The sequence below is a fragment of the Panicum virgatum genome, chromosome 3N (genome assembly GCF_016808335.1).
Source record: "Panicum virgatum strain AP13 chromosome 3N, P.virgatum_v5, whole genome shotgun sequence".
NCBI classification, from domain to species: domain Eukaryota; kingdom Viridiplantae; phylum Streptophyta; class Magnoliopsida; order Poales; family Poaceae; genus Panicum; species Panicum virgatum.
Window position 1 is genome coordinate 33,141,718 of NC_053147.1, and position 12,425 is coordinate 33,154,142.

Sequence of the window (12,425 nt, forward strand, 5' to 3'; positions counted from 1 at the left end):
AGCCAGAATTGTCGTATCTTCTACCATACATGTAGAAAAAAAATTTCCCCTCCCCTTGCTACAGTACTACACAGAGGCGGAAAGGCAATCTCGGCTCCTGCTCCGATCCCGTCGCTTCCCCCTCCCCTCTGGTAGCCTCATCGGCGCCGGAGGGGGAGGGGAAGCCGGATCTACAGTAGGGTGTTGTACAGCTGTAGGCCTAGGGTAGTTTAGCTAAGCTAGGTTCTAAATAACTACTCACTTGGCGCCGGCTATGGCGACGGTGACGGCGACGGCGTCTTCTGCGGCGAAGCCTGGTGAGTTCGGTTTCTTCCCCAGCGACGGCGCCTGCTGCGTCGTTGGCTGGGTGAAGCTTTTGTTCCTCTACTTCATCTCCGGTCTTCGTGTGGATGGATGCGCCGTGGGTGGCTGCTTTGCTGCCAATGCTTCCTTCATCAGCAAATCGGACGGCGACAGTGGGAGGTATCTCCTCCTCTTTTGTGAAAGGGTGGGGGTTCTTTGCATCCCTGCTGATGCACTGGTGTTTCGGTCGTTGGTCTCTTGGCCGTCGTCGGTGGATTTCCTGTTCCCTCCCGTTCTTGCCGTGTTGACGGCCGATGCTCTTTCAACGACATCGATTCGTCATGGCAGGTGGTCCTGGCGATGGCTGTTGCGGCTCATCCAAAGTTTGGCGTCTTGCAGTGAGAAGGAAGGTGGACCTGGCCTGGCTCCGATGCTCGGCTGCGGCGGAAGGATGCGAGGTTGCCGGCATCGCCATCTTGGACTATGGAGTTACCTAGTTGTAATTCTCTTTTGTTTCAGGGTGTTCTTTGCAAAGTGTTGGGGATGTACTGTGCTCCATTTTTAATATAACTCCCCCTTTCGCAAAAAAAAATGTATATAATAAGGTCTTGTATAAGATTATTTCCAAAACTCTCTCTAATAGACTCAACAAGGTGCTGCCTGATGTGATCTCTCCATCACAAAGCGCTTTTGTTCCGGGCAGACTTATATCAGATAACATTCTTATCGCCTATTAGATGACGCATTACATGCAACGGAAGAAAAAAAAGGAAAAGAAGGCTATGCAGCAATCAAACTAGATATGAGTAAAGCATACGACCGTGTGGAATGGTCGTTCCTACGAGACATGATGTGCAAGCTGGGTTTCTGTGAGAGGTGGGTGGATCTCGTGATGAAATGCGTCACGTCAGTATCATACAAGATCCGTGTGAATGGGCAGCTGTCTGAAAGTTTCCATCCGGAGAGGGGTTTACGACAGGGTGATCCACTATCGCCGTACCTTTTTCTGATCTGCGCGGAGGGATTCTCAGCCTTGCTGGAGAAGGCAGAACTTGATGGAGGTCTAAAGGGGGTCAAAATTTGCCATGGTGCTCCGAGCATTTCTCATCTCTCATTTGCCGACGATTCGCTGATCCTATGTCGCAGAGGGAGATGACGCGCAGCGGCTACAAAGTATCTTTCATATATATGAGGAGTGTTCCGGGCAAATGATTAATAAGGAGAAATTAGCAGTGATGTTCAGCCCCAATACACGAGTGCAGAAGCGGTTAGAGGTGATGCAGGCGCTAGACATCCAGTATGAGACAAGAAATGAACAGTATTTAGGGCTACCGGTCTTTGTTGGATGATCAAAAACACATGTTTTTGGTTACTTAAAGGAGAGGATCTGGAAAAGGATTCAAGGGTGGAAGGAGAGAATGCTTTCGCGGGCCGGGAAAGAAGTGATGATTAAAGCTGTGGCACAAGCGATTCCTACTTTCGCCATGGGGTGTTTCGACCTGACAAAAAGCATGTGTGATCAGATTAGTACCATGATCGGGAGATTTTGGTGGAGCCAACAAGAGAAAGAGAACAAAATCCACTGGATCAGCTGGGAGAAACTTACCCTCCCAAAATGTAAGGGTGGTTTGGGATTCCGGGACATCCACGTGTTCAATTTAGCCATGTTGGCAAAACAGGGATGGAGACTAATCCAAAACCCAGACTCCCTGTGTGCTAAAATTTTGAGGGCCAAGTATTTTCCACATGGTGATATTATGAAGGCTAAAGCAGGTGGGTCGATCTCATAGACATGGAGAAGTATCATGAAAGGAGTAAAAGGGTTGGCTGAGGGAATAATTTGGCGCGTGGGAAATGGAGAAAAGATAAATATATGGGTAGACCCATGGATCCCAAGAGGAATGACAAGGAGAGTGATCACCCCAAGAGGACAAAATGTTCTGACGCGTGTGAGCGAGCTGATTGATCCTTACTCGGGGAATTGGGACTCTGATCTACAAGAACAAACTTTCTAGGAAGAGGATGTCGAGATTATTAAGGCAATTCCGATCCACCAAGATATGGACGACGTTATCGCTTGGCACTTTGATGGTAGGGGCCTGTTCTCGGTCAGATCAGCATATAAGGTTCATTAAATATGCAGCAAGATGCTAAGTATGTCGCAGTTACCGTACAGTTGAACATTATTTCAATACTAAGCTTAAGTTGGAATGATTGACAGGAGAATTTTGTAATTAAAATGTAACTGTCTGTTGGCATATCAATGAGATCATTCTCATATTTCCTTCTTTTAATCTTTTACAATAAGTCAGTAGTAAGAGATGTGGTGGCGCATTATTAGATAAGCACTACTAGCCCATCAACGCGTGCTCCCACAAAGACTAGTTGAGACTCATAGCTAATAATCAAAATTTTTTATCTTGCACCCCCTCTCATTTATTAAATATATATTTTAACGCAATATTCATAAACACACATAGTCGCCTTTATTCTGTGATAATTTCAGTTTGTAAGTACTCTACACTTTTCATCCATACTTATATTTTTTAAAAACTTTTTCACTTTGCAATGCACCTCCGTATGTGTTTATTATGTTTCAATTACACCCTTAGTTTGAGCTAAGACTTCAAACATGGAAGCCAGAATTGTCGTATCTTCTACCATACATGTATATAATAAGGTCTACACGAAGATGACATACATCATGCATTTCTACCTTATGTTAATATTTCTATATTAACATGAAATAGGTATATTAGAATCAAATGTTGGTGTTATTCGCGGTATTCTTTTAGTATTAACATATGTCGCTAATGTGGATTCAAATTTAATTTATTGAGTTATTTTTTATTATAGTTTATTTAGGTAATTTAGATGTGAATTTAGGAGGTTACTTTATGTTATTTTTTATAGGCACAAGTGGATATTTTAGATGAATATTAGAGGGTTATTTTAGTTTATTTTCATATTTTACAGAGATGGATAATTTAGATATAGATCTAGAGAAATTATTTACATTTGAGTTTAGAATATTTTCATAATGGAAGAGATGGGTATTTTCTAGAAAATATAATAGATGATAATGATTAGAGTCTACCGGATTGATGGTGTGATGTTTCTGATCTTTGTGTGAATTACTAGAACTTTTTTTTTTGTTTATCTCATCTGGTGAGAATTAACGTAGATGTTTCAAATTTAAAGTAGCCTTCAATTAGAATTAGTAATAGTAGCAAGATACATTCTCAAGTGATATTATTATAAGGGAAATAGAGGACAAGAAGTTAGAAGCACTCGCATGCCTACCTGAAAACTTTCAGATAATAATCTACCTGAAAACTTGCTAAAAGAACACCCTTACCTGAAAAGTCCTAAGAGGCACAATTAAAGGAAGGCATCGAGCATTCTCCACAAGGAAAATAGAAAGGAGAGCAGACACCAATCATCAATGGTCCAATGGCCTTGTTTGGTTTATAGAATGCTAGAAAATAGTAATACTTTGACCGCTAATTACGGTGTCAAATAAAGTCAGTTTACAAAACTAACTTCAGAACCCCGCGCTAGGAACCCTGAAGATTCTAATGAGATCTTTGACCACGTGATTTGAGGATGGTTACTGTAGTATCACTGTAGCCAATCATCGATTAATTATCATCATTAGATTCGTCGTGAAAAGTTACATCTATCTCTGAAAAGGTTTTGCAAATAGACTTCATTTGGTTTTTCATGCGGAGGCTAAAAGAACCGCGCTAAGATCCCTAGAATGGAAACCAAACGGGGTCAATGCCCTGAAAGGAAACACCCGTGTATCATGAGCCCCATATCTTCGGACTGCATCACAAGCTAACCTCTCGACAGAGATCGTCGCCTCCAGAAGAAGCCATGTGCACGTACAGTGGCGGAGTGGCCGAACCGGGGTCCGGGGAGAGTCTAGCTGCAGTATGCCCTCTCGAACGCGCATGCAACACGCGTCGCGACTTGTAGAGGAACCATGATCACCTGTCATCTCACAAATCTGCTCGATGATCAGGCGGCGATACGACTACTCATCAGCTTTGTTTGGTGGTCCGATCTCGCCGGCGCCGACCGGCGACCACCGCAGGGAATCTCCTCGTCGTCGTCGTCCCCAGCAAGCCAGCATGGTGACAAAACGAAATATCTGCCAAGCAAAAATCTCGCCGGCCACGCGCAAGGCGAGGCAAGACGCTAGTGATGGCTATGTCAGTGTCAGGGCTTAGCTGTCCTATACACCTGACTTGATCTTTAATGGATTATTAGCAAAAATGCATGAGAATGATGACTGTTTTTTTCCCTATCTTTTGCATTGTAGTCCTTGTTTTCTGCTACAGGAGGTCGTTGCTCGACGTTGATGGTGACTTTGCAAATATACCTAATCGAAGAAACTATGCACGAGATGCATATGGTACGAAGAACAAACGACAAATAAAACACAATATCATGTGCTGCAGTTTTTTTTAACCTTTTTGAAACGGTGGGCGCTAGCTATTTACTAATATATTGTGCGGAAAAATAAATAAGTTTGTTTACCTAATGGCCTAAAGATGTGTGATTAGACATCCTCGGCCGGCTTATCCCCAACTAAAGCAAAACAAAGTGACAGTAGTACTCGCATTTGTCCAATGCGGATCGATCAGTTCCAGATAGTTATCACAAGATTTTCATTCATTTACGAGGGTTATTTTGCAAATAATCATCCACGGTTACTGTTCTACTTTTTGTTTTATTCTCACTTTAATTTGTGCCACGTAGTACTCCACCTTACTTAGTGGTGGTGGTTAGTTTCATGAAAACTAGTGGCAGCAGCTGATCCGATTACAGCGACCACTAGTTAGCTAGCAGCTGTAAAAGTGTTGCGTGGCTGAACTGAGAAGCCACTCTGCATACAACTTGCGTGCTGATTGGCAGAAACAGAGTATGAGATGAGAGTAACGTACATCAAAGGCCAAATGCATAAGTTATATATAGTTTTTATTTAGTTAAATCGCATTAGGACCTAATCCGAGACTTTGAAATTTGCCAATAAATTTTGCACGCCTTCCAGCTTTGAGCCTTTGACAGTGACATGTGTGGTTAGGTTTGAAAGTGGTCGGGATAAATCATGTTCCGTTCCGCCCCAATTTCTACATTTTATCCGCTCATTTCGTGTTTTCGGACAAATTCAAAATTAGTACGAAATATAGGATGTCAAATTCGAAAATAAGATGGAAACGGTTTGGCTTGTATCCGATCGTTTTCGTATTTTTCGTATTTTATCGGCATATCCCGTTTTACGTTTTTACTACTATGTGTATGTCTGTGGCTATGAATTTGTTAAATCTTTTATCTGAATATGGGCTCTACTATGTGTGTGGCTGTGAACTTGTTTGTGAGGTTGTGAATTATTATTATAGTTTACAATTACTTGTGTTATTGTCATTTATTTATTGTTTTCACGTACTCATATCAGATTTGTTGGATGATTGGGTATCATATGGGTCGGTGTGTTTCCGTTTTAACTTTCCATATACTGTATTTTTCAACATATATCCTTTCGAATTGGTTCGTTTTCGATTTCCTGTGAGCTCGTTTTCGTTTTCGTGTTCGACCATTCCATTTTCGATATCGTTTTCATATTAAAATATAAAAAGCGAAAACGGTAACAGGATTATCCCAACCAATCTAACCGTTTTTCAACCCTATGCATGGTCACTCTGGATCATTGCATGTGGATCAGGGTGGCAGATTCTAAAAGGCATGCAAAAAAATTTAATGACAAGTCTGAAAATTCCCTCAATCCTATGTTTTTTTTTCAGTGAGAAAAACAGAAAGTCTTTTCTATCAAAAAGTTAAAAACCCTTGATACATGCGCAAACAAGAATTGGGGATGTTTCCTTTTATTTAGCAAAAAAATGAATAGAGCAATGGCAGCAAGCAAAAGATTCTATGCATTCAGTATCCACAAAGAGAGAGCGCCAGATTCAGGCCCCCCCCCCCCCCCAAAAAGACCCTGAAAAGCACAACTGGGACAGACGAATGCAACGTCAGAAAGAGGAAGAATGTTGTCGCCGTCTGAGGAGGAAAGTATGCGCGATGGGCGAGGGAATATCTGCCGGTCGGTAGCGCTTGCTTAGTTCCTTAATTGACTCGTTTCTTCAATCGCTAGTTGACAGGCAACTACCATGTGGATCCTTGTCCATGGCCCACCACTCTGCACCCATTTCACCTGCAAATTGCCTTCTAAAATATGGTTTGGGAATTTAGGTCTGGTATATGCAGTGAACTTGGAGTTCTTGGTTCCACTTGATCCGACACTGGCACCGAAAGTTGCATTCCTAATAATCTTGTTTAGCTCTCTAAGGACAATGCAAATGCATGGATCATCGGATCTGCTGCCCTATTAAGGCATAGATAGGAATTAATTTGCATTGTTTTAATTTGGCTGCAAGAGTTTTGTTTTTTGTATTTTTGAGATGAAATATAAACTTCTACACCAACTAGAGATGAATACAACCGTTTTGGCCGTGACATTATTTCAAAAGAACTTCAGGAAGCAAAACATCAGACCGTTTGTCATTGGATACCATAGCCTGATGGTTGAAACAGATCGATCCATACGCATTCACCTGTCTGTTGCACATAGGCATTTTAACCTGAAAACGAGTCTGCAACCATTCCAGATAAAAAAAAAAGAGTCTGCAACCATTCCAGACTGCGTGAAGACGACGAGCGGTCGGGGCCACACTGCCGTTTCGGCGAGATGGATGGGTGTCGTGGACGACACATCCTTCCAACTCAATGCAGACAACTTACAGGCTACTACAGCCACAACACAGCGGAGTGGATGAGCACACAGATTATCGGTAGTTCAGTACAGACTGTTGAGATGTTTGGCGTTGATGAAGATCACCTGGCACTGCCATTGCCATTGCACAGCCCTAGCAGACGGTGCCGGCCATCTTTATGACTCAGGCCACCAGACAATTACCCCAGCTAGCAACTCACATGCCCTTGGAATTTCTTGCGCAGCTGCAGCTCTGCCATGTCATGCATGGTGTCCTTCAAAGGGGAAGCAGTCTGCAAGACCGGCACAATACAACGGCTCCTGCATTGGATTGTTCATAGATCTAGCTGCTCACTTCCCATTCCTAGAGGGGCAGTCAAGATCTACGAATTCATTTTTCTTTCTTTTTTTAGCATTTTTATTGCGAGGATGTTAGTTCAACACAATGATGGGGAAGTACTGGTTTTCTAATTACTTTAATCCTAGTAAAATGAAACAAGGTGTCTAAATCCATAATTACTTGTGACGAACTATAATCTTTTAGTGATTTTTTTATTGCGGGGATTTTAGTGGTACATTGACTAGCTGGCAGGGTTTGTATGAACTTCAAAATTTGAACCCCGGCCCCACCCCACCTCCCAAAAAAACATTCTTTATTAGGTCAATCTCAGTGGGAGTTTTATGGGCATAGTTACCTAAACTAGAAACTAGATAAGTGTGCCAGAGATGAGTATCATGGTGATGAAACTCTCCTCACATCCCATGAAACTCCATCATCCTCTCTCCTTGACATGTCAGCAAAATTAATAATATTTAATGCTATGAAATTTTCATTGAGACTGGTCTTAAATTACCTTACCAACCTTATTGTTGGGTGCGTATTTTCTAGTGCGTCATAATTAATTAAGACCATGCATGGTGCTCCATGAAAAGCTATATATTGTTGTACTATGTAGATGCCATTGATCACACGTACAGTAGTCCACTTCATCGAGCACTAGTATCATTGACGTATCTATTATATTATTAAAAGAGTGTTAAACACGTTCGCCGAGAGGGTCTAGAAATTCCCACATTAATCTAAAAAAGAGAAGAATTTGCACCGTTGGATTTTATGAAGATCTAACGGTTCAAACTAACTCAAGAATTCATATCAAATACGATTAATAAATAGCTAATTTCGGATTTAAAAAATTAAGAAAAATTAAGACATGGCAAAGAGTCCATGTTGAATACTATTAGTAAATAGTTTAATTCGGAATTAAAAAAAATAAGGAAATTAGGGCTTAGTCAAAGAGTCCATGTTGAATACAATTACTAAATAGGAAAATTCTGAATTATCAAATTAAAAAAATAGCATTACCACTAGATAAAAATTAATATTAGCTGAATAGCTAAATTTAAAATGAAAAGTATAAATTCTATTATATTATTAAGGGAGTGTTAAAACAAACTACCATGTTCGTCGAGAGGGTATATAAATTCCTACGTTATTCTATGACTGTCCAACTGTTGTCAGTTGACTAATTTTTTAGTATGTCATATTGTTAGTACCTGTTAAAAGTTTTGCAAACGGATTACGCATTCTGGACGATTGAAGAAGAGGGGGGCATAGGTAATACGTGAGCTTGATGGAAAAACATATGTTTTAGAATTAATCTGGACTGTTAATACCTCTTTGCAAAAAGATAATGTTGACTTGAATTCCTAGCAACTACTGGTAGCTAGCAGCACGGTGGTCGCAGGAAATAGGCTGGCAGAGGGAGCCTCCGACGCGATGAATAATATAACTAGTAAGGTGGCCCGCGCTAATAGCGCGGGTAGCTAGTTTTTTTATTTAATAGTAATAAAGCAGCAAAAAGTTGTACCTAGTAATAGCATAAAAAATATTTTTATCTATGTTTTTTAAGTAATTTGCTTCAAAATTTAAAGAAACTGCATTTCTTATATTTTTAACTTGAATTTAAAAATATATAATCATATTCTACATCTATTTGATTAAATGAAATTATTGTTTTTCAAGTATAATTTTTTAGTATTAGCATTTTGTTTTGAAGCTATACTTTTAAACAGAGCTTAAATAAATTTACGTGAACAAATATTAAATAATATTTTGATTTTTGTGGATGTAGTTTTTTATTTTGCCTACCCGTTTTTTCCCACTTTTTTTTTGTTCTTTGTTTTTTTAATTTATAATAAATCGAAATGAATGGGAACTGACCAATTACCTCCGTAGCCTAAAACCATCCCAATTACATTCGCATCGAATATCCAGAATATCCAAACTGCAGGCCTCCGTGCTGCTCCGGCGTGTGGCGGACCTCCATCTTGCCTCTGCCCCATCGAGCGCTTAGCTAGTTTTTTTACTTAGCATTAAAAATTTGCAAAGAAGTTTTACCTGCATTGGTAATAGCATAGAACCTTATTTAGTTTTGTTGTTTATATTTTTTATAGACAATTATGCCCGTGCGTTGCTATGGACAAAGTTTAAAAAAGTATCGGATGCGCATTGATGGCCGTGTGTTAATTTGTAGGGATCTTCGTGATTGAGTCGTGGACGGAGAGAGTTGGTCCGACTCGCATACGGGATGGACTAAGGCCCACCTGTGAATGACACAGACGGACCAAATCAACGTACCAAACCAAAAATTTGGGTGATAACTTTTTTTACTCGCTTTAGTAATAGATATAGATATATTTTTTAATTTATCTAGCTATTTTTGCTGATTTGATCCTCTTTCATTTTCGTCTTCCGCATTGAATGTTTTTTTAATCCAAAAATTTCTAGCTTGTGTCCACCCCATATTATCTTGTTCCGTTCTGGCTAATGTTTTTTGTTTGGCTAATTGGTCGTTTGAGTTTGGTGAAATTTTTGTTTGGACCATTTCCACTAATAAAACATTTGTTTGTCGTGAGACATTTTTCAATCATTTCAGTTTAATACATGTTATTGTAGTTTATTTTTTATTTAGATTATTTGGAAATGATTGGGAAATGACCAATTATCCATGCCGCCTTTAGCTATTCCTATCCCAAGTTCCCAACCCCAGCCGCATCTAATCCCCAGACCATCGAACCCCCGCCGCCGCCGGCCTCCGCATGTTGCTGCTCCGTCCGTCCTGCTCCGGCGCGTGGCGGCCCTCCGGATTACCCCTGCTTTCGTGAGCGGCTGCCCTCGCGATGGATTCCTGTTCTTCTGAATGAGCCTCCGCTTTGGTCCGCTTATGCTGCCTGCGGCGCTGCTGCCGTCCGCCCGCCCGTGGCGATGCGCCGGCCGCCACTAAGATGCTTGAGGCGCGGAGCCTCCGGGCGCGCCCTGCTTCCGCCTGCTCGTGCTGCTGTGGCGGCTTGCGTGGCGTTCTCCCGCGAGGCTGCGACTGCATCATGTCGTCTCCGGCTGGGACGCGCTTCGCTCGTCCACAACGCGGCAGCAGGACTCGCTGAGCTCGTCCACGAGTCTGCGGCAGCATCACGTCGGATCCGGCAAGGTCGCGCCTTCATATGCATGGTTTCTGGGTCATCCAAAAGATGAACTGAAGAATATTCTTTTATTAGCAACTCAGATTTAGATACGCTTTATATGGCCTAATGCTCCGTTTTTTGTACTGTTCATCATATATATGATTCTACGAGGAAACATGTAGTCAAGGTACAGATAATAGAATGCTTGGATGTCATACAATCGATGCATTTCTGGATCAAATATTTCACATAATGGTCAAAACATATCTGATCAATATCTGACCAAGCTCCATGACCATGACAGATTTGTGGTCGTGTTTTGCTACTTAAAAAATGTTAAGTCACTTGACAGACTTATCAAAAACATATATATGATGAACAGTACAAAAACGGAGCATTAGGCCATATAAAGCGTATCTAAATCTGAGTTGCTAATAAAAGAATATTCTTCAGTTCATCTTTTGGATGACCCAGAAACCATGCATATGAAGGCGCGACCTTGCCGGATCCGACGTGATGCTGCCGCAGACTCGCGGACGAGCTCAGCGAGTCCTGCTGCCGCGTTGTGGACGAGCGAAGCGCGTCCTAGCCGGAGACGACATGATGCAGTCGCAGCCTCGCGGGAGAACGCCACGCAAGCCGCCACAGCAGCACGAGCAGGCGGAAGCAGGGCGCGCCCGGAGGCTCCGCGCCTCAAGCATCTTAGTGGCGGCCGGCGCATCGCCACGGGCGGGCGGACGGCAGCAGCGCCGCAGGCAGCATAAGCGGACCAAAGCGGAGGCTCATTCAGAAGAACAGGAATCCATCGCGAGGGCAGCCGCTCACGAAAGCAGGGGTAATCCGGAGGGCCGCCACGCGCCGGAGCAGGACGGACGGAGCAGCAACATGCGGAGGCCGGCGGCGGCGGGGGTTCGATGGTCTGGGGATTAGATGCGGCTGGGGTTGGGAACTTGGGATAGGAATAGCTAAAGGCGGCATGGATAATTGGTCATTTCCCAATCATTTCCAAATAATCTAAATAAAAAATAAACTACAATAACATGTATCAAACTGAAATGATTGAAAAATGTCTCACGACAAACAAATGTTTTATTAGTGGAAATGGTCCAAACAAAAATTTCACCAAACTCAAACGACCAATTAGCCAAACAAAAAACATTAGCCAGAACGGAACAAGATAATATGGGGTGGACACAAGCTAGAAATTTTTGGATTAAAAAAACATTCAATGCGGAAGACGAAAATGAAAGAGGATCAAATCAGCAAAAATAGCTAGATAAATTAAAAAATATATCTATATCTATTACTAAAGCGAGTAAAAAAAGTTATCACCCAAATTTTTGGTTTGGTACGTTGATTTGGTCCGTCTGTGTCATTCACAGGTGGGCCTTAGTCCATCCCGTATGCGAGTCGGACCAACTCTCTCCGTCCACGACTCAATCACGAAGATCCCTACAAATTAACACACGGCCATCAATGCGCATCCGATACTTTTTTAAACTTTGTCCATAGCAACGCACGGGCATAATTGTCTATAAAAAATATAAACAACAAAACTAAATAAGGTTCTATGCTATTACCAATGCAGGTAAAACTTCTTTGCAAATTTTTAATGCTAAGTAAAAAAACTAGCTAAGCGCTCGATGGGGCAGAGGCAAGATGGAGGTCCGCCACACGCCGGAGCAGCACGGAGGCCTGCAGTTTGGATATTCTGGATATTCGATGCGAATGTAATTGGGATGGTTTTAGGCTACGGAGGTAATTGGTCAGTTCCCATTCATTTCGATTTATTATAAATTAAAAAAACAAAGAACAAAAAAAAAGTGGGAAAAAACGGGTAGGCAAAATAAAAAACTACATCCACAAAAATCAAAATATTATTTAATATTTGTTCACGTAAATT

At 41.7% G+C, this 12,425-nt stretch overlaps 2 long non-coding RNA genes across 2 annotated transcripts; one reads left to right on the top strand and one right to left on the bottom strand.

The window, feature by feature from the left end:
• The first annotated feature begins 9,405 nt into the window (after positions 1–9,405).
• Positions 9,406–10,742, top strand: LOC120665752. The gene is made up of 2 exons (XR_005671318.1): positions 9,406–9,714; positions 10,128–10,742. It is a non-coding gene; the product is annotated as an uncharacterized LOC120665752 (long non-coding RNA).
• Positions 10,733–12,160, bottom strand: LOC120665753. Its single transcript, XR_005671319.1, has 2 exons — positions 11,855–12,160; positions 10,733–11,441 (listed from the first exon to the last, which is right to left on the bottom strand). It is a non-coding gene; the product is annotated as an uncharacterized LOC120665753 (long non-coding RNA).
• Between the last annotated feature and the right edge of the window lie 265 nt (positions 12,161–12,425).